The sequence below is a fragment of the Oryctolagus cuniculus genome, chromosome 7, assembly GCF_964237555.1.
Source record: "Oryctolagus cuniculus chromosome 7, mOryCun1.1, whole genome shotgun sequence".
In the NCBI taxonomy this organism is placed as follows: Eukaryota; Metazoa; Chordata; class Mammalia; order Lagomorpha; family Leporidae; genus Oryctolagus; species Oryctolagus cuniculus.
This window is the reverse complement of record NC_091438.1, coordinates 131,773,166-131,793,084: the sequence shown is the minus strand read 5'-3', so window position 1 is coordinate 131,793,084 and position 19,919 is coordinate 131,773,166. Positions and strand designations below refer to the sequence as shown.

General features: G+C 40.6%; 1 protein-coding gene across 22 annotated transcripts in view; it reads right to left on the bottom strand.

The window, feature by feature from the left end:
- Window positions 1–19,919, bottom strand: part of SCMH1 (Scm polycomb group protein homolog 1) — a 232,472-nt gene that overhangs the window by 167,666 nt on the left and 44,887 nt on the right. For 12 of the 22 annotated variants that reach the window (XM_070078662.1, XM_070078671.1, XM_070078660.1 and 9 more), the window contains exons 2-3: window positions 12,916–12,996; window positions 8,837–8,956 (exon numbers count right to left, since the gene is read on the bottom strand). The exons of 5 other annotated variants lie outside the window; for them this stretch is intronic. The gene's annotated coding sequence lies outside the window, so the exon portion shown is untranslated. The remainder of the gene's footprint in view (window positions 1–8,836; window positions 8,957–12,915; window positions 12,997–19,919) is intronic. 5 more of the 22 variants (XM_070078664.1, XM_070078663.1, XM_051857881.2 and 2 more) reach the window with 1 other exon arrangement.

Genomic DNA, 19,919 nt, shown 5'->3' with positions numbered 1-19,919 from the left:
CCATTGCGGCCAACTGCAGAGGGAACCAGTGGATGGAAGCCCTCTCTCCTGCCTCTCCTCTCTCTGTGGAACTTTCTGACTTTCAAATAAATAAATAAATCTTTTTAAAAAATATCTGGAAAGCCAAGACACTCTGGCCAAAACAAACAAACAAACAAACAAACAAAAAACAACAACAACCCTAAATGAAAGATCTCTGCAAGTGAGATCCCAGTAGAAAGAATGGCCCATCAAAGAAGGAGGTACCTTTCTCTGAAGGGAGGAGAGAGCTTTCACTTTGACTATGACCTTGTCTAAATAAGATCGAAATCAGTGAACTCAACAGACTTCCATAGCCTTGGAAACTCATGACTAGAGCCTAGGGAGATTACTGACGCCATAAACAAGAGTGTCAAATTGTTAAGTCAACAACAGGAGTCACTGTGCACTTACTCCTCATGTGGGATCTCTGTCCTTAATGTGTTGTCCAATGTGAATTAATGCTACAACTAGTACTCAAACAGTATTTTACACTTTATGTTCTATGTGGGTGCAAACTGATGAAATCTTTACTTAATACATACTAAATCAATCTTCTGTATATAAAGATAATTAAAAATGAATCTTGATGTGAATGGAATGGGAGAGGGAGCAGGAGATGGGAGGGGTGCGTGTGTGAGGGAAATTATGGGGGGGGAAGCCATTGTAATCCATAAACTGTACTTCGGAAATTATATTTACTAAATAAAAGTTTTAAAAAAAGAAAAACAAGAAAATTCAGCTAATTAAGTTAAACTAAAAAAAAAATCTGTGATGATTACTTTTTTTTTACTTTTATTTAATGAATATAAATTTCCAAAGTACGACTTATGGATTACAATGGCTTCCCCCCCATACCGTCCCTCCCACCCGCAACCCTCCCCTTTCCCACTCCCTTTCCCCTTCCATTCACATCAAGATTCATTTTCAATTATCTTAATATACAGAAGATCAGCTTAGTATACATTAAGTAAGGATTTCAACAGTTTGCTCTCACACAGAAACATAAAGTGAAAAATAATAGATGATTTTTTAAATGATGATGAAATCAGATCAGACCTATTGTCATGTTTAATCCCAGTGAGAGTCAAGTTGGGAATTGATAATTTCTTTTTTTTTTTTTTTTTACAGAAGATCAGTTTAGTATGCATTAAGTAAAGATTTCAACAGTTTGCACCCCCATAGAAACACAAAGTGAAATATATTGTTTGAGTACTCGTTATAGCATTAAATCTCAATGTACAGCACATTAAGGACAGAGATCCTACATGAGGAGTAAGTGCACAGTGACTCCTGTTGTTGACTTTACCAATTGACACTCCTGTCTATGGCATCAGTAGTCTCCCTATGCTCCAGTCATGAGTTGCCAAGGCTATGGAAGCCCTCTGAGTTCTCCGATTCTTATCTTGTTTAGACAAGGTCATAGTCAAAGTGGAGGTTCTCTCCTCCCTTCAGAGAAAGGTACCTCCTTCTTTGAAGACCTGTTCTTTCCACTGGGATCTCACTCACAGAGATCTTTTGCCAGAGTGTCTTGGCTTTCCATGCCTGAAATACTCTCATGGGCTTTTCAGCCAGATCCGAATGCCTTTAGGGCTGATTCTGAGGCCAGAGTGCTATTTAGGACATCTGCCACTCTATGAGTCTGCTGAGTATCTCACTTCCCATGTTGGATCACTCTCCCCTTTATTTATTCTATCGGTTAGTGTTAGCAGGTACTAGACTTGTTTATGTGCTGTGATGATTACTTTTACTTTGGTTCTTCTTTCTACTGTTTCCTGGGACCTTTAAAAATTATGGTAGTATAATCTTCTTAGAGGAAATTAAAGTGTCCAAAAGATAGCAATGAAGTTAAGGGGCTAGAAAAGAAGAGTAACATGAATCCCCAAGATGGAGGTTCAGAGACCTAAAATATTAAGATAGTTATCTCTGGAATACCTTGGAAAATATGTCCTCTTTGATTTCTGGGAAAAGGCACAAGAGCATAGACTACCAATATCTAGAGTAGTACCATCCAATAGAACATCACAGAAATGTGAAGACAGAAATGTTCTATACCTATGTTGTCCAGTGAGTAGCTGTTAGTCAACCACAGGTGGCTATTCAGTCTTGAAATGTAGCTGGCATGACTGAGGAGCTATATGTTCAATTATATTTAATTTTTATTAAACTTACATACTTGGTGAAGTAAGTCAGACACAGAAAGACAAACTACACATGTTCTCTCTCATACGTGGAAGTCAAACAAAAAGCCAATTTGAATGCAGAATAGTGATTACTAGAGACAACAAAGACTATGGGGGGGAGAGGGGAGGCATAAAGAATATAGAGGTATAAAGAATATCAAAATAGAGTCAGATGAAAGAATAACTTCTGGTATTCTACAGCACAGTTCACAATAACATAAAATATATTTTATGAATGGCTGAAAGGGAGGAAATCACAGGCTCCAAATACGGGATGGCGATGGGGAAATGATGTTGATTACTCTACTTTGATCAACAGACATCACATACTTATACGTATACTAGAATGTTACATTGCACTCCAGAGGCATATGCCATTATGTGTTAATCAAAAAATTTGTTTAAGTATAAGGAAATGGAAATACAAACTTCCATTTGATCATTACACAAAGTAGACATGTCATGAAGCATCACACTTTATCCCACAGAAATGAACAATAAAGTGTTTCCACATAGACAAGTGTAACTAGTGGCTACTGTACTGAATAGCGTAGATCTAGAGACTGTAAAGCTGATGGTATTTCTGAAAATCCATCAAAGAAAGATAATATGTGGTAGAAAAATCTGTAAATCTGTGGAAGCACTCTCTCAAAATGTTATAAAATAGTCACAACAGGTCACTCTTGAATCAAGAAAAAGTAGAAATAATTATATTATGAAAAATTCAGCTATAAATTATAACTTGCATATTAATTATTAACATTATATAGCTATCATTTTAAGTATTTTTATGCTGAGTAATTAAGGCATCATCTTGTTGAATCTTTACCACTTAATATAGTATTATTACTGCCTACTTATTAACAAGGAAATGATATCCAGAAAGGCTAAGTTTCTAAAAGTTTACAGTCAGTAGAAAATTCAAGATCTGAACACAAACTATGCCCTTAACTATATTGCCTCCCACCTCCTTCACCACTTCCCTGCTACCCCAAAGAAAAACACAGAAAGAAATCATACAATTGCATCTAACATTAAACAGCCCAGTCTAGGAAAAACTATAATCATGTGTGATTATGGATATTCCACTCGTTTTACTACAGTAAACATTGAATTAGGCACAATGTGAGACTTCATGATTTAAAGGTAAAAGTAGATTAAAAAGAGGATGTCCACAGGTTTTAAATACCCAAAGAACTTGGAAAACATGAAATAAGTAATGTAGCTGTATACACATACAAATGAGGGGATGGAAGAGGAAAGAAAGAAGAGACTAGGGAGGGGCAGATATTTCCACCAGAAATGGAATATGTAAAATACATCAGATGTACTTCTGAAAACCCATTAAGACAAGACAGAACTCTTTAATGTGTTAGATAAATCACAATCCTATTCCAATATGCATAGAGATCAACAGAAAAGCTAGAAGTAGAATACCAGCTCATTGTGGTCAAGAAAGACAAGCTACAGGAAGTCAAGAGACAGATGGGACTGTTCTGTGATATGCCGCTGAGTAAACGCTCTAAGTATTCCTTAGTGCTTCTCAGATGATTTTTTTCCCCAGCTCTTCTTTATTTACTTTGACTTCATTTAGAATGATTTGCCAGGAGAGGGAGGAGGAGAGACAAACTAGACAATCCCTTTCTCAAAGACAGCAATAAATCCTGTCTCCTCCATGTAGCAGATGTGAATAAAGAAGACAAAATGATCTCTCCTGACTCCTGCTCCTCCCCCTACTTGCTTTGTGGCAATCACACACCTCTGTGTGGGCATGCAGAGGGAAGAACCCCAGAGAACACCAACATTTCCTTTAACAAGAAAGGCAGCTAGTAATGAACAGCTATTAAAAATGCTAAGAAGCCATGTCTCCCTTTGTCCTATAGGCGGTAGATTTCAACTATGCATAATGTTTCCCCATTGCAGAGGCATATATGGGTGTGATTCAGAGCAAAGGAGAAGTTGATGCTTTTTATAATGACTCTGGCTCATGCTTCTTTTTTTTTTAACTTTAATAAATATAAATTTCCAAAGTACAACTTTTGGATTAAGTGGCTTTTCCCCCCATAACCTCCCTCCCACCTGGAAACATTCCATTCTCCATCAAGATTCATTTTTTTTTTTGACAGGCAGAGTGGACAGTGAGAGAGAGACAGAAAGAAAGGTCTTCCATTTGCCGTTGGTTCACCCTCCAATGGCCGGCGCACTGCGCTGTGGCCGGCACACCGCACTGATCCGAAGGCAGGAGTCAGGTGCTTCTCCTGGTCTTCCATGGGGTGCAGGGCCCAAGCACCTGGGCCATCCTCCACTGCACTCCCTGGCCACAGCAGAGAGCTGGCCTGGAAGAGGGGCAACCAGGACAGAATCTGGCACCCCGACCGGGACTAGAACCCGGTGTGCCGGCGCCACAAGGCGGAGGATTAGCCTAGTGAGCTGCAGCGCCGGCCTAGCATTGGGGATTAAAAGTACAGTTCTACAATTAATCAGAAAGTTTCCCTTTCTCACATCCACTCTTTTTACTGCTTCTGGTTGTTTTTTTTTTTTTTTTTTTTTTTTTTTTTTTTTTTTTTTTGACAGGCAGAGTGGACAGTGAGAGAGAGGGAGAGACAGAGAGAAAGGTCTTCCTTTTGCCATTGGTTCACCCTCCAATGGCCGCTGCGGCCGGTGCCCTGCGGCCGGCGCACCGCGCTGATCCGATGGCAGGAGCCAGGTACTTATCCTGGTCTCCCATGGGGTGCAGGGCCCAAGCACTTGGGCCATCCTCCACTGCACTCTTGGGCCACAGCAGAGAGCTGGCCTGGAAGAGGGGCAACCGGGACAGAATCTGGCGCCCCAACCGGGACTAGAACCTGGTGTGCTGGCGCCACAAGGTGGAGGATTAGCCTAGTGAGCCGCAGCGCTGGCAATTTTCAATTATCTTTATATACAGAAGATCTACTTAGTATTTACTAAGTAAAGATTTTAAACTTTTATTTAATAAATATAAATTTCCAAAGTACAGCTTATAGATTACAGTGGCTTCCCCCCCCCATAACTTTCCTCCTACCTGCAACCCTCCCATCTACTGCTCCCTCTCCCATTCCATTCACATCAAGATTCAATTATATTTATATACAGAAGATCAATTCAGTATATATTAAGTAAAGATTTCAACCGTTTGCACCCACACAGAAACACAAAGTGTAAAGTACTTTTTGAGTACTAGTTATAGCATTAATTCACATTGGACAACACATTAAGGACAGAGATCCTTCATGAGGAGTAAGTGCACAGAGACTCCTGTTGTTAAGAAATTGATACTTTTGTTTATGGCGTCAGTAATCACCCTAGGCTCTTGTCATGAGTTTCCAAGGCTATGGAAGCCTTTTGAGTTTGCCGACTCCAGTCTTAGTTAGACAAGGTCATAGTCAAAGTGGAAGTTCTCTCCTCCCTTCAGAGAAAGGTACCTCCTTCTTTGATGGCCCATTCTTTCCACTGGGATCTCACTTGCAGAGATCTTTCACTTAGGGTTTTTTTTTTTTTTTTTTTTTTTTTTTGCCAGAGTGTCTTGGCTTTCCATGCCTAAAATACTCTCATGGGCTCTTCAGCCAGATCCAAATGCCTTAAGGGCTGATTCTGAGGCCAGAGTGCTGTTTAGGACATCTGCCATTCTATGAGTCTGCTGTGTATCCCGCTTCCCATGTTGGATCGTTCTCTCCCTTTTTGATTCTGTCAGTTAGTATTAGCAGACACTAGTCTTGTTTGTGTGATCCCTTTGACTCTTAGACCTATCAGTGTGATCAATTGTGAACTGAAATTGATCACTTGGACTAGTGAGATGGCATTGGTGCATGCCACCTTGATGGGATTGTATTGGAATCCCCTGGCACGTTTCTAACTCTATGATTAGGGGTAAGTCCGAGTGAGCATGTGCCGAACTGTACATCTCCTCCCTCTCTTATTCCCACTCTTGTATTTAACAGGGATCACTTTTCAGTTAAAATTTAAACACCTAAGAATAATTGTGTGTTAATTAAAGATTTCAACCAATGGTATTAAGTAGAACAAAAAATACTAAAAGGAATAAAATATTAAATTGTTCCTCAACAGTCAGGACAAGGGTTGATTAAGTCATTGCTTCTCATAGTGTCCATTTCACTTCAACATGCTTTAACATAAATACAATATGTATGCATTTCTTTAAAAAGTGGTCCAAAGGGTTAAATATTTACTACAGCAGTCATGGACTTAGACGAGAATCAGTCCCCTTAGGAGCAAAAAAAACAATAACAGAATGGTGTATTTCATTATTTGACATCTCCACTAATTATACTTGATAATCAGGTGGGCATGTTTGGGGGTAGTGGTGGTTGAAATGATCCTTACCTTCCTTGAAAGTCATTGGTAATCTCTATACCTACTGGATATGCCAACTCTTAAGGCATTTTAAGACAGTGTGATCCATGCATAGAACGTTAACTATTTTCTAGTCTCATCAATGTTAAAAAAGCATTGACTAAATAATATGTCTTACTTTATAATATATCTGCCTCCTTTTGTGTTCCTTTCTGTCTAATCCATAGTATACACTTTATAATTTTTTTAAGATTTATTTTATTTATTTGAAAGATAGAGTTACAGAGAGAGGTAGAGATAGAGAGAGAGGTCTTCCATCCGATGGTTCACTCCCCAGATGGCTGCAATGGCTGGAGCTACGCAATCCAAAGCCAGGAGCCAGGAGCTTCTTCCGGGTCTCCCACATGGGTGCAGGGGCCTAAGGACTTGGGCCATCTTCCACTGCTATCCCAGGCCATAGCAGAGAGCTGGATCGGAAGATGAGCAGCCGAGACTAGAACCAGTGCCCATATGGGATGCTGGCACTTCAGGCCAGGGCATTAACCCACTGTGCCACAGCGCTGGCCCCTAGTATACACTTTTTTTTTTTGACAGGCAGAGTGGACAGTGAGAGAGAGAGACAGAGAGAAAGGTCCTCCTTTTGCCACTGGTTCACCCTCCAATGGCCACTGCGGCCGGCGCGCTGCGGCTGATCCAATGGCAGGAGCCAGGTACTTATCCTGGTCTCCCATGGGGTGCAGGGCCCAAGCACTTGGGCCATCCTCCACTGCACTCCCTGGCCACAGCAGAGAGCTGGCCTGGAAGAGGGGCAACTGGGACAGAATCCGGCGCCCCGACCGGGCTAGTATACACTTCTAATTGGACACCTTGCTTCCCGATATTATTATTCTATGGTCTGTTTATTTTCTCTCTACCTTATTGGGTTAGAACACCTCATAATCACTTGGATAAAGTACAAGCTTAAGAGTGTTTTTACCGAGTATCTCCAGATTTCCCCTACTCTATTGTAAATAATGGGCAGTCAGATTGCCTGGGTTATATTTCATTCTATCACTTACTAGTTATAAAGCCTTTGCCATGTTATTTATCTGTGTCTCGATTTCATCATCAGTAAAATATAGAACAGTACCTGGCACATTGCAGACATTCAATTAATGTTAGTTTACCTTGCTTTCTCCTCCTGCTCCTCTTTTTTTTCAAAATTTTATTTTTATTTGTTTGAAAGACAGAATTACAGAGAGAGGTAGAGACACACAAAGAGAGAGCGAGATCTTCCATCCTTTGGTTCACTCCCCAAATGGCCACAATGGTCAAAGCTGAACCAATCCAAAGCCAGGAGCCAGGAGCTTTTCTGGGTCTCCCACATTGGTGCAGGGACCAAAAGACTTGGGCCATCTTCCACTGCTTTCCCAGGCCATACCAGAGAGCTGGATCAGAAGAGGAGCACCCAGGACTAGAACTGGCACCCATATGGGATGCCAGTGCTTCAGTCTGGGGCTTAAACCTGCTGCACCACCCTTATTTTTTAAAAAAATATTTATTTAGGGGCCAACACTGCAGCATAGTAGGCTAAGCCCCAACCATCCACATGAGTGTTGGTTCTTGTGGCTGCTCCTATTCTGAACCAGCTCTCTGATTATGGTCTGGGAAGGCAACGGAAAATGGCCCAAGTGCTTGGGCCCCTGCACCCACATGGGAGACCTGGAGAAAGCTCCTGGATCCTGGCTTTGAATTGTCCCATATCTAGCTGCTGTGGCCATTTGGGGAGTGAACCAGTAGATGAGAGACCTTTCTCTCTGTCTCTCCCTCTACCTGTCTGTAACCCTACCTCTCAAATAAATAAAATCTTTTTTAAAAAAGATTCATTCACCTATTTGAAAGGCAGAGTTAGAGAGAGGGAGAAAGAGAATAAGAGACAGAGAGATCATCCATCTGCTGGTTCACTCCCTAAATGGCCACAATGGCCTGAACTGAACCAATTGGAAGCTAGGAGCCAGGACCTTCTTCTGGGTCTCCCATGCTGGTGCAAGGGGTCCAAGCACTTGGGCCATCAAACTGGCACCCATTTAGGATGCTGTTGCCACAGGTGATGGCTTTACCTGCTACAAGCTAGTGCTGGCCCCTTCTTCTTCATCTTCATCCCATACTTAAGAAATTACTTTGCTGCAGGCCCAGGGTGTTTATTCCCTTTCTCTTAGACTGCTATGTTCCCCCTTTCTCAATCCAGAACATTCTGCAACATAGGTCTTTCTATACAACATGGATTATAGTGGAATTTTTTTTTTTTTATCTAGCATACTTACAACTTTGGCTAGTTTTCACTGCATTATGATGTACAATCATACTTCACAAATTCATATTCCTCTTTATTTCAGATCTCCATTCAAAACCCATCTCCTAAAGCAGAGGTTGGCAAACATTTGCTGTAAAGGGCAAGAAGTGAATATTTTCAGTTTTATGGGACATATGCCTTCTGACAACTACTCAACTCTGCCACCATAGCATCAAAGTAGTATTAGAGGGCCAGTGCTGTGGCACAGCGGGTTAATGCCTTGGCCTGAAGTGCCGGCATGCCATGTGGGCGCCGGTTTGAGACCCAGCTGCTCCTCTTCCCATCCAGCTCTCTGCTGTGGCCTGGGAAAGCAGTGGAAGATGGCCCAAGTCCTTGGGCCCCTGCACCCGTGTGGGAGACCTGGAAGAAGCTCCTGGCTCCTGGCTTTGGATCAGTGTGGCTTCGGCCATTGCGGCCATCTGAGGAGTGAACCAGCAGATGGAAGTCCTCTCTCTCTGTCTCTATCTCTCTCTGTAACTCTGTCTTTCAAATAAATAAAATAGGTTTTTTAAAAAAAGTAGTAATAAATAATACATTAACAAATGAACATGGCTATGTTCCAATTAAACTTTATTTATAAAAACAGGTAGCAGATGGGATTTGGAATATGGGTAATAGTTTGCCAACCCCTGTCAAACTAGAGGAATCCTTCCTTAAATAACTACTTGCCTCTGATCATTCCACTATCCTACCTCATATAAACATTATATTGTATTTTAAGCACATACTTAGAAGCTTCTAGGTATTTTTGCGTGGTAGTTGTAGATGTTATTTTATTCACTACAGAAGAAAATGTGGAAAACAGAATTAAAAGATAAACATATTTTGGTGCAAAAATTAAAACATTCATATTTTTTATTTTTTAAAAAAGGATTTATTTATTTGAAAGGCAGAATCACAGAAAGAGAGGGAGAGGGAGAGGGAGAGGGAGAGGGAGAGGGAGAGGGAGAGGGAGAGGGAGAGGGAGAGGGAGAGGGAGAGGGAGAGGGAGAGGGAGAGGGAGAGGGAGAGGGAGAGAGGAAGGAAGACAATTGTATTCTGCCTGCTGGTTCATTCCCTAAATGGTCACAATGGTCAGGGAGACCAAGCCAAAGCCAGGAGCTTAGAATTCTACCCAGTTCTCCCACAATGATGACAGGGGACCAAGTACCTGGGCCATCTTCTGCTTACTTCCCAAGCACATTAGCAAAGAGCTGAATGGGAAGCAGAGCCACCCAGATTCAAACCAGGGCTTGTAAGGGATGCCAGCGTCTCAAGTGGCAGTTTAACAAGCCAGTGTCTCAAGAGGCAGCTTAACCAGCTACACCACAACGCCGGCCTCCATTTTTCTTTTTTATAATGCACATTTTCCAGGATCTTTTTAAAAACCCCAGTGGCTGGTGCGGTGGCACAGTAGGTTAAATCGCTACTTGCAGTACCAGCATTCCATACAGGCACTGATTGGAATCCCAGCTATTCCACTTACAATTCAGCTCCCTGCTAATGCATCTTAAAAAGCTTCAGAAGATAGCTCAAGTTCTGGGCTCTCTGCACCCACATGGGACCCAGATGAAGCTCCTGGCTTCATTAGCAGGGAGTTGAATCAGAAGTATAGCAGCCAAAATTCAAACTGATGTCCATAATGTTGCTGGTGCTGCACATGGCACCTTAACCCGCTAGGCCATAAGCACCAGCCCCAGATGTATAAATCTTTAGAAAATACATAAATACATACATACATACTCCACTTCAGTTCCAGCCCATGCTCACCAAGAACACTGATTGGTAGGAGAGAGATCAATTCAAACACATAATCATAATATGATTTTAGCTGTATCAGACTTCCTATGCAAAGTACTCTGAAAAAGCAGGAGGGAATGATTGACTTTGCCTGGGGAGTTGAGGAAAGCTTCATAGCAGATATGAAGTTGAGCTAAAGTTGTCAGGAGAAAGATGAATAGGCATTTTACAACGAGAATATGGTATAAAGGTACTAACACAGTGAAATGGAAGCTGTGTTTGGAAAGAGGTACGGTAATTCAGAGATGAATGGCAGGGCCTGGGCAATACAAAACTAGGAAAGTAGTTAAAGAGCCAACTCTTGAAGAATCCTGTTTGTTATACTAAGAAAATTGAGGACTCTGGTATCATCCCAGAGATTTTGTGTTAGACATCCAGTGTCAAGATCTGAATTACTGGGGCCAGCACTGTGGCAAAGCGGGTTAAGCTGCCACCTGCAGTGCCAGCATCCCATATGGACACCAGTTCAAGTTCCGGCTGCTCCACTTCTGATCCAGCTCTCTGCTAATGGCCTGGGACAGCAAATGGCCCAAGTACTTGGAACCCTGCATCCATGTGGGAGATCTGGATGAAGCTCCTGGCTCCTAGCTTCACATTGGCCCACCTCTGGCCGTTGCAGCCATCTGGGAAGTGAACCAGTGGATGAAGATCTCCCTCCCTCTCTGTAATTCTGCCTTTCAAATAAATAAGTAAATCTTTAGGGGAAAAAAAGTCACTTTAAAAATAGATCTGAATTAGTAATGATCTTTTATATCCCTAAGGGAATTTAATGGTTTTTCAGAGATTTTTTAAAAATTTTTTATTTTTATTTTTTTTGATAGCCAGAGTTAGTTTTCCATTGGTTCACCCCCCAAATAGCCACCACGGCCGGCGCGCTGCGCCCATCCAAAGCCAAGAGCCAGGTGCTTCCTCCTGGTCTACCATGCAGGTGCAGGGCCCAAGCACTTGGGCCATCCTCCACTGCCTTCCCGGGCCACAGCAGAGAGCTGGACTGGAAGAGGAGCAAGCGGGACAGAATCCAGCACCCCAACCAGGATTAGAACCCGGGTGCCGGTGCCGCAGGCAGAAGATTAGCCTAGTGAGCCATGGCACCGGCCTCAGATTTTAATATACATTATTTCCAATGTTTATACAGCTTGCATATTTAAGATATCTACTACATTTTTAAAATAAATTTATTTACTTATTTATTAATTTTAAAGTTACAGAGAGCGAGAAAGAGAGAGAGAGGGAAAGAGAGAGAGAGAAATACAGAAAGAGCGAGATACAGAGCGAGAGAGAAATACAGAGCAAGAGAGAGAGAGAGAGAAATCTTTCACCCACTGGTTACCTGGTTTGGTTTTGCTGAAGCCCAGAGATTCATCTTGGTCTCCCATGTGAGTATAGCAGCCCAATTATTTGGGTCATCGTAGGCTGCTTTCCCAGGTGCATTAGCAAGGAGTTTGATCAGAAGAGAAGCAACTGGCACTTGAACTGATGCCCACATGTGATGCTGGCTTTGCTGATGGAATGGCCTAACCCACTATACAACACTGGCCTCAACATGTCTACTAAACTCTGATACTGCTTATGAACTTGTGATGTAGTGACAAGTGTAATAAGTACAAGCAAAAGATCTGGGACTAAGTCTTGCAATTATCAGTTATAAGATTTTTAGTAATGTCATTTTTAGTATGTCATTTACATAAAACAAAATTAATAACAGTACCTACTTCATAAGATTATTACAAAGGCTATATGAGATAATTATGTGAGGAGGACTTTGAAAATTAAAAAGGAGCTATATAAATGAAAAAAAAAAAAACTGTAGAATATGGGGCCAGTGTTGTGGCATAGTGGATAAAGCTGTCACCTGCAGCTCTACATCCCATATAGGTACTGGTTCTACTTCCAGCTGTTCTACTTCCAATCCAGCTCTCTGATAATGTCCAGGGAAAAGCAGTGGAAGATGCCCCAAGTACCTGGGCCCCTGCCACCCACGAGGGAGACCCAGAAGAAGCTCCTGGCTCCTGGCTTCAGCCTGGTTTAGCACTGACCATTGCAGCCATCTGAAAAGAAAACCAACATATGGAAGATCTCTGTCTCTCCCTCTAATTGTTTCAAAATAAGTAAATAAATCTAAAAAAAAAAAAAAAGACCGCAGGATACGCTACAAGAAAGGGTAAGATACATTTTATTCTCCATATTTGTTTTTTAAAATACATACATTCATAAAGCCTAAAAAAGGATAACTCTCTACTTCTACTATGCAAAAAAATGGAAGATTCTGACCTTTTCAAGGATCTGACTTTTGGATGGCATCATCAGTTATACCAGATACAAAATCATTTTTCCTTAGAACAATGTAGAAATCTAGAAGTAAAAGATAGGACAAAAAAAAAGAGAAAGAAATGTTAGCTATTTGTAGATCAAAGGAGACATACAGTGAAATTAGGTTTTTATCAGTGGAAGCCATTAGGCTGGATACCCGGACAGCGTTTCCAAAGGGTAGCAATTTGATTGTTTCCTATTTCCAGGATTCTTCCCTTAGTTTGTGGGTTTGGAACCCTGACTGTGTTAAAAACAGGATAAACTCTTGAGGGAAGATCTACAGGTCATTAAACAATTATGAGAAACTAGAATGCTAATTTATTTATTTGCTTAAAAATGTAACTGCTACAAGAACTAAAATTTTTATTGGTGTATGACCAAGGCAATTCAACTTGAAAGGTACACCTACACAGAAATGCAAACGAGAACCAAAGGAGATCTTGGGAAGTATGGAGCCAGAGAGAAAGGATAGTTATTTATCTAACTCAGAGGATGGCAAACCTTTTCTGTAAGAGGCTAGACAGTAAACATTTTCAGTTTAGTGGGCCATGTAGACTCTGGTGTAACTCATCTGTTTTTCTACTGCAATATGAGAGTACCCACAGATAAATGGCAATGAATGTGCATGGCTGTGTTCCAATAAAATTTTAATTTCAAATACAGGCAAGAGCCTTTATGAGTACTGAAGCAAAAATCCTCAACAAGATACAATAAGTGAACCAAATCTGGCAGCATAATGAGAGAATTATTATAGGCTATTACCAAGGAAAATTTATTCTCAGGATGCAAGGAGATGGTTCAACATAAGAAAATCAATCAATGTGAGATACCACATAAATAGAATAAAGTTAAAAAACAAACAAAAACAAACAGAAAAACCCAGGGCAAGCATGTAGCCTGGTGGTTCAGATGCCCATGTCCCACACTGGGATGACTGGGTTAGAGGGAAGGGTGGGGCAGGGGAAAGAGTGATTGTGGGAGCATCTACTGGTTCATTTCCCAAATACCCACAATGGCTGAGGCAGGGCCAGGGCTAAAGTTCAGAGCTAGGAACACAATCCAGGCGTTCCATGTGCCTAGCAGGTATCCAACTGCTTGAGCAAGCACCATCACCTCCCAGGGTCTATAATAGCAGAAGCTAGAGTCAGGAACCACAGACAGTAATCGAACCCAGGTACTCTAATGTGGGACAATGACATCTTAACTACTAGGCTAAACACCCATTCCCAAAATGTCACGGTATTTGCATAAAACCTATGCATATCATCAAGTATATTCCAAATCATATCTAGATAACTTACAGTACCTAGTACAATATAATTCCTCAATAAAGAGTTATGTTCTTATAAAGAGTATTATTTTGGGAGCAACAACAAGAACAAAAGTCTCTTTTTATTCAGTACAGATGTGATTTTTTTCTGAATATTTTTAATCTAAGGCTAGTTAACAACATGGATGTAGAACCTACAGATATGGAGGGCTGACCATACTAGAGGTTGTAACCAGAACAATTAGGAAAAAGAAATAAAGATATGAAAGGAAGAAATAAAATCTCAGTTTGCAGATGATATAATCATATATGTAGAGAACCCTGATTCCACAAAAAAGCTATAAAGGCTAATAAATGAATTCAGCAGGGGAAAATTTAGTTTAATAAAAGTGGAGTTACAGTAGCCTCAGAAAAAGGATCAGGAAAAAATTGCAGAGGAAACTCTTCCGGATCTAGTGGCTGTGACTTGGAGAACCTATGGGGAGAGCAAGGTCACCCACCACGCAGAAGCCGAGCCGCAGGAGCCGCAGGGTCTGCGTGCCAGTGCGGGAAGGGGAGTGGATGTGACACAAACGACCAGCGGGGTGAGCAGGGACGCCCAGGGCTCCGAGTCCACACATCGGCGCTGGAAGGGGAGTTGAGCTCAGTAACCCGAGACACTGGCGGGGAAACGGCGGTCAGAATCTAGAGGGAAGCAGGCTTGAGGAGAGAAGTTCACCAGACTGACTACAGGAGAGAAGGAAAAAAAAAAAAAGGTGGGAGAGTACTGGTACAGACGAGTTTCTCTCTCCGCCAACCTTGCAAAGAGGAGCAAGAGACAAAGAGCAGGCCCCACTCTGGATATACATAACAAAAGGGGAGAGCTAAGGAATTGAGGCGCTACAATTCAGTAGCCTAGGCAACCCAGTGGGAGTCCGCAGGAGAAACTGAGCCCGCACAGACTCTTTGGGTAGAAGCCAGAGATCGGAAGCTAAATACCATCAATTCTGCTCAGCCGTGCGGTATTGCATACTTCCTGAATAAAAAAAAAATAAAATAAATAAAGTAAATAAATAAAAAGAGAGAGATTTACCACGCATAACCTGAGGGTGTCACCTTTGCACACCCGTAACCCGGAAGAACCAAGTAGAGCTCTCAGGCCACACCCATCTCAAGCCTCCAAGGCTCCTCCAACAGCAGCCAGTCCACTTAACACAAACATAGTATAAAAAAAAAATAGCTCACAGTGAGGGATGAAGAATTAACAATGCCAAGCAACAAACACAAAAATCGAGGGAACAAGATCAATGATGACACTATGACGCCTCCAAATAAACAAAACACCCCAAGCCAAGATTATGAAGATGATGAGATAGAAGAAATGCAAGATACAGATTGCAAAAAATTTATGATAAGAACATTTAGAAGTTTTCAAAAGCAAATCCTTTAACTACAGAAATCCTTATTGGACAGGATTGAAAATCTCTCTCGTGAAAATGAAATTTTAAGGAAGAATCAAAATGAAATGCAGAAACTAGTAGAACAGGAAAGTGTGATAGTGAAGAGAAATCAAAATGAAATGAAGAGCTCAATAGATCAAATGACAAACACATTAGAAAGTCTAAAAAACAGAGTCAGTAAAACAGAAGATAGAATATCGGACTTAGAAGACAGAGCACAGGAAAACATAGTCAAACCAAAGAAAAGAAGAGGAAATTAGAAATCTAAAAAATATTGGTGGGAATCTACAGGATACTATTTAAAAAAAAAAACCAACATTAGAGTTTTAGGAGTTCCTGAAGGCATGGAGAGAAAGGATTAGAAGGCCTTTTTAGTGAGATACTAGCAGAGAACTGTCCGGGTTTGGAGAAGGACAGAGACATCCTAGTACAGGAAGCTCATAGAACCCCTAGTAAACATGACCAAAAGAGATCCCCACCACGACACGTTGTAATTAAACTCTCCACAGTGAAACATAAAGAAAAGATGCTAAAATGTGCAAGAGAGAAATGTCAGATTACTCTCAGAGGATCTCCAATTAGACTCACGGCAGACTTCTCATCAGAAACACTACAGGCTAGGAGGGAATGGCGAGACATAGCACAGGTGCTAAGAGGGAAAAATTGCCAGCCCAGAATATTATATCCTGCTAAGCTCTCATTTGTGAATGAAGGTGAAATAAAGACCTTTCATAGCAAACAGAAATTGAAAGACTTTGCCGCCCCTCGTCCGGCCCTGCAAAAGATACTTAAAGATGTGCTACACTCAGAAACACAGAAACACGGCCATCAATATGAAAGAAGGTAAAGGAAGAAAACCTACCAGTAAAAGAGCATAGGAAGCTCAAAGCATATACTAGAAAATATCTCCAGGAAAATGGCAGGGCAAAGTCACTATGTATCAATAGTCACATTAAATGTTAATGGACTTAACTCTTCAGTTAAAAGACACAGATTGGCTGATTGGCTTAAGGAACAAAACCCAACTATTTGCTGCCTACAAGAAACACATCTCTCTAACAAAGATGCATGCAGACTGAAAGTGAAAGGTTGGAAAAAGATATTCCATGCCAACAGAAACCAAAAAAAAAAAAAACAGCTGTAACCATATTAATATCAGACAAAATAAACTTTAATACAAAAACTGTTAAGAGAGAAAAAGAGGGGCACTATATAATGATTAAGGGTTCAATTCAACAGGAAGATGTAACTATTATAAATGTATATGCACCTAATTACAGGGAACCAGTCTATTTAAAAGATATGTTAAGGGAGTTAAAGGGAGACTTAGATTCCAATACAATAGTACTGGGGGACTTCAATACTCCACTCTCAGAAATAGACAGATCATCCGGACAGAAGATCAACAGGGAAACAGCAGATTTAATCGACACTATTGCACAAATGGATCTAACAGATATCTACAGAACTTTCAATCCTACATCTAAAGACTTTACATTCTTCTCAGCAGTGCATGGAACCTTCTCTAGGATTGATCACATACTAGGCCATAAAGCAAGTCTCAGCAAATTCAAAAGAATTAGAATCATACCATGCAGCTTCTCAGACCACAGTGGAATGAAGCCGGAAATTAGCAACTCAGGAAATCCTACAAAGTATGCAAACACATGGAGACTGAACAACATGCTCCTGAATGAACACTGGGTCATTCAAGAAATCAAAAGAGAAATCAAACAATTTCTGGAAGTAAATGAGGATAACAACACATCAAAACTTACAGGATACGGCAAAAGCAGTATTGAGAGGCAAGTTTATAGCAACAGGTGCCTATATCAAGAAACTGGAAGGTACCAAATAAATGAGCTTTCAGCACATCTCAAGGACCTAGAAAAACTGCAGCAAACCAGACCCAAATATAGTAGGAGAAGAGAAATAATTAAAATCAGAGAAGAAATCAACAGGATTGAATCCAAAAAAACATTACAAAAAATCAGCCAAGCGAAGAGCTGTTTTTTTGAAAAAATAAACAAAATTGACACACCATTGGCCCAACTGACTAAAAAAAGAAAAGACCCAAATCAATAAAATCAGAGATGAAAAAGCAAACGTAACAACAGACACCACAGAAATAAAAAGAATCATCAGAAATTACTACAAGGAATTGTATGCCAGCCAACAGGGAAACCTATCAGAAATGGATAGATTCCTGGACACATGCAACCTACTTAAATTGAACAAGGAAGACATAGAAAACCTAAACAGACCCATAACTGAGAAAGAAATTGAAACAGTAATAAAGGCCCTCCCAACAAAGAAAAGCCCAGGACCAGATGGATTCACTGCTGAATTCTACCAGCCATTTAAAGAAGAACTGACTCCATTTCTTCTCAAACTATTCAGAAGAATCGAAAAAGATGGAATCCTCCCAAATTCTTTCTATGAAGCCAGCATCACCTTAATTCCTAAGCTGGAAAAAGATGCAGCACTGAAAGAAAATTACAGACCAATATCCCTGATGAACATAGATGCAAAAATCCTTAATAAAATTCTGGCCAATAGAATGCAACAACACATCAGAAAAATCATCCACCCAGACCAAGTGGGATTTATCCCTGGTATGCGGGGATGGTTTAATGTGCGCAAAACAATCAATGTGATTCACCACATTAACAGACTGCAGAAGAAAAACCATATGATTATCTCAATAGACACCGAGAAAGCATTCGATAAAATTCAACACCTTTTCATGATGAAAACTCTAAGCAAACTGGGTTTGGAAGGAACATTCCTCAATACAATCAAAGCAATCTATGAAAAACCCACAGCCAACATCCTATTGAATGGGGAAAAGTTGGAAGCATTTCCACTGAGATCTGGTACCAGACAGGGATGCCCACTCTCACCACTGCTATTAAATATAGTTCTGGAAGTTCTAGCCAGAGCTATTAGGCAAGAAAAAGAAATTAAAGGGATACAAATTGAGAAGGAAGAACTCAAACTATCCCTCTTTGCAGATGATATGATTCTTTATTTAGGGGACCCAAAGAACTCTACTAAGAGACTATTGGAACTCATAGAGGAGTTTGGCAAAGTGGCAGGATATAAAATCAATGCACAAAAATCAACAGCCTTTGTAAACACAAGCAATGCCATGGCTAAGAAAGAACTGCTAAGATCAATCCCATTCACAATAGCTACAAAAACAATCAAATACCTTGGAATAAACTTAACCAAGGACGTTAAAGATCTCTACGATGAGAATTACAAAATCTTAAAGAAAGAAATAGAAGAGGATACCAAAAAATGGAAAAATCTTCCATGCTCATGGATTGCAAGAATCAACATCATCAAAATGTCTATTATCCCAAAAGCCATTTATACACTCAATGCAATCCCAATCAAGATACCAAAGACATTCTTCTCAGATCTAGAAAAAATGATGTTGAAATTCATATGGAGGCACAAGAGACCTCGAATAGCTAAAGCAATCTTGTACAACAAAAACAAAGCCGGAGGCATCACAATACCAGATTTCAGGACATACTACAGGGCAGTTGTAATCAAAACAGCATGGTACTGGTACAGAGACAGATGGATAGACCAATGGAACAGAATTGAAACACCAGAAATCAACCCAAACATCTACAGCCAACTTAAATTTATCAAGGATCTAAAACCAATTCCTGGAGCAAGGACAGTCTATTCAATAAATGGTGCTGGGAAAACTGGATTTCCACATGCAGAAGCATGAAGCAAGACCCCTACCTTACACCTTACACAAAAATCCACTCAACATGGATTAAAGACCTAAATCTACGACCTGACACCATCAAGTTATTAGAGAGCATTGGAGAAACCCTTCAAGATATTGGCACAGGCAAAGAGTTTCTGGAAAAGACCCGGGAGGCACAGGCAGTCAAAGCCAAATTCAACATTTGGGATTGCATCAAATTGAGAAGTTTCTGTACTTCAAAAGAAACAGTCAAGAAAGTGAAGAGGCAGCCAACAGAATGGGAAAAATTATTTGCAAACTATGCAACAGAAAAGGGTTAATAACCAGAATCTGCAAAGAAATCAAGAAACCCCACAACATCAAAACAAACAACCCACTTAAGAGATGGGCCAAGGACCTCAATAGACATTTTACAAAAGAGGAAATCCAAATGGCCAACAGACACATGAAAAAATGTTCAAGATCACTAGCAATCAGGGAAATGCAAATAAAAACCACAATGAGGTTTCACCTCACCCCGGTT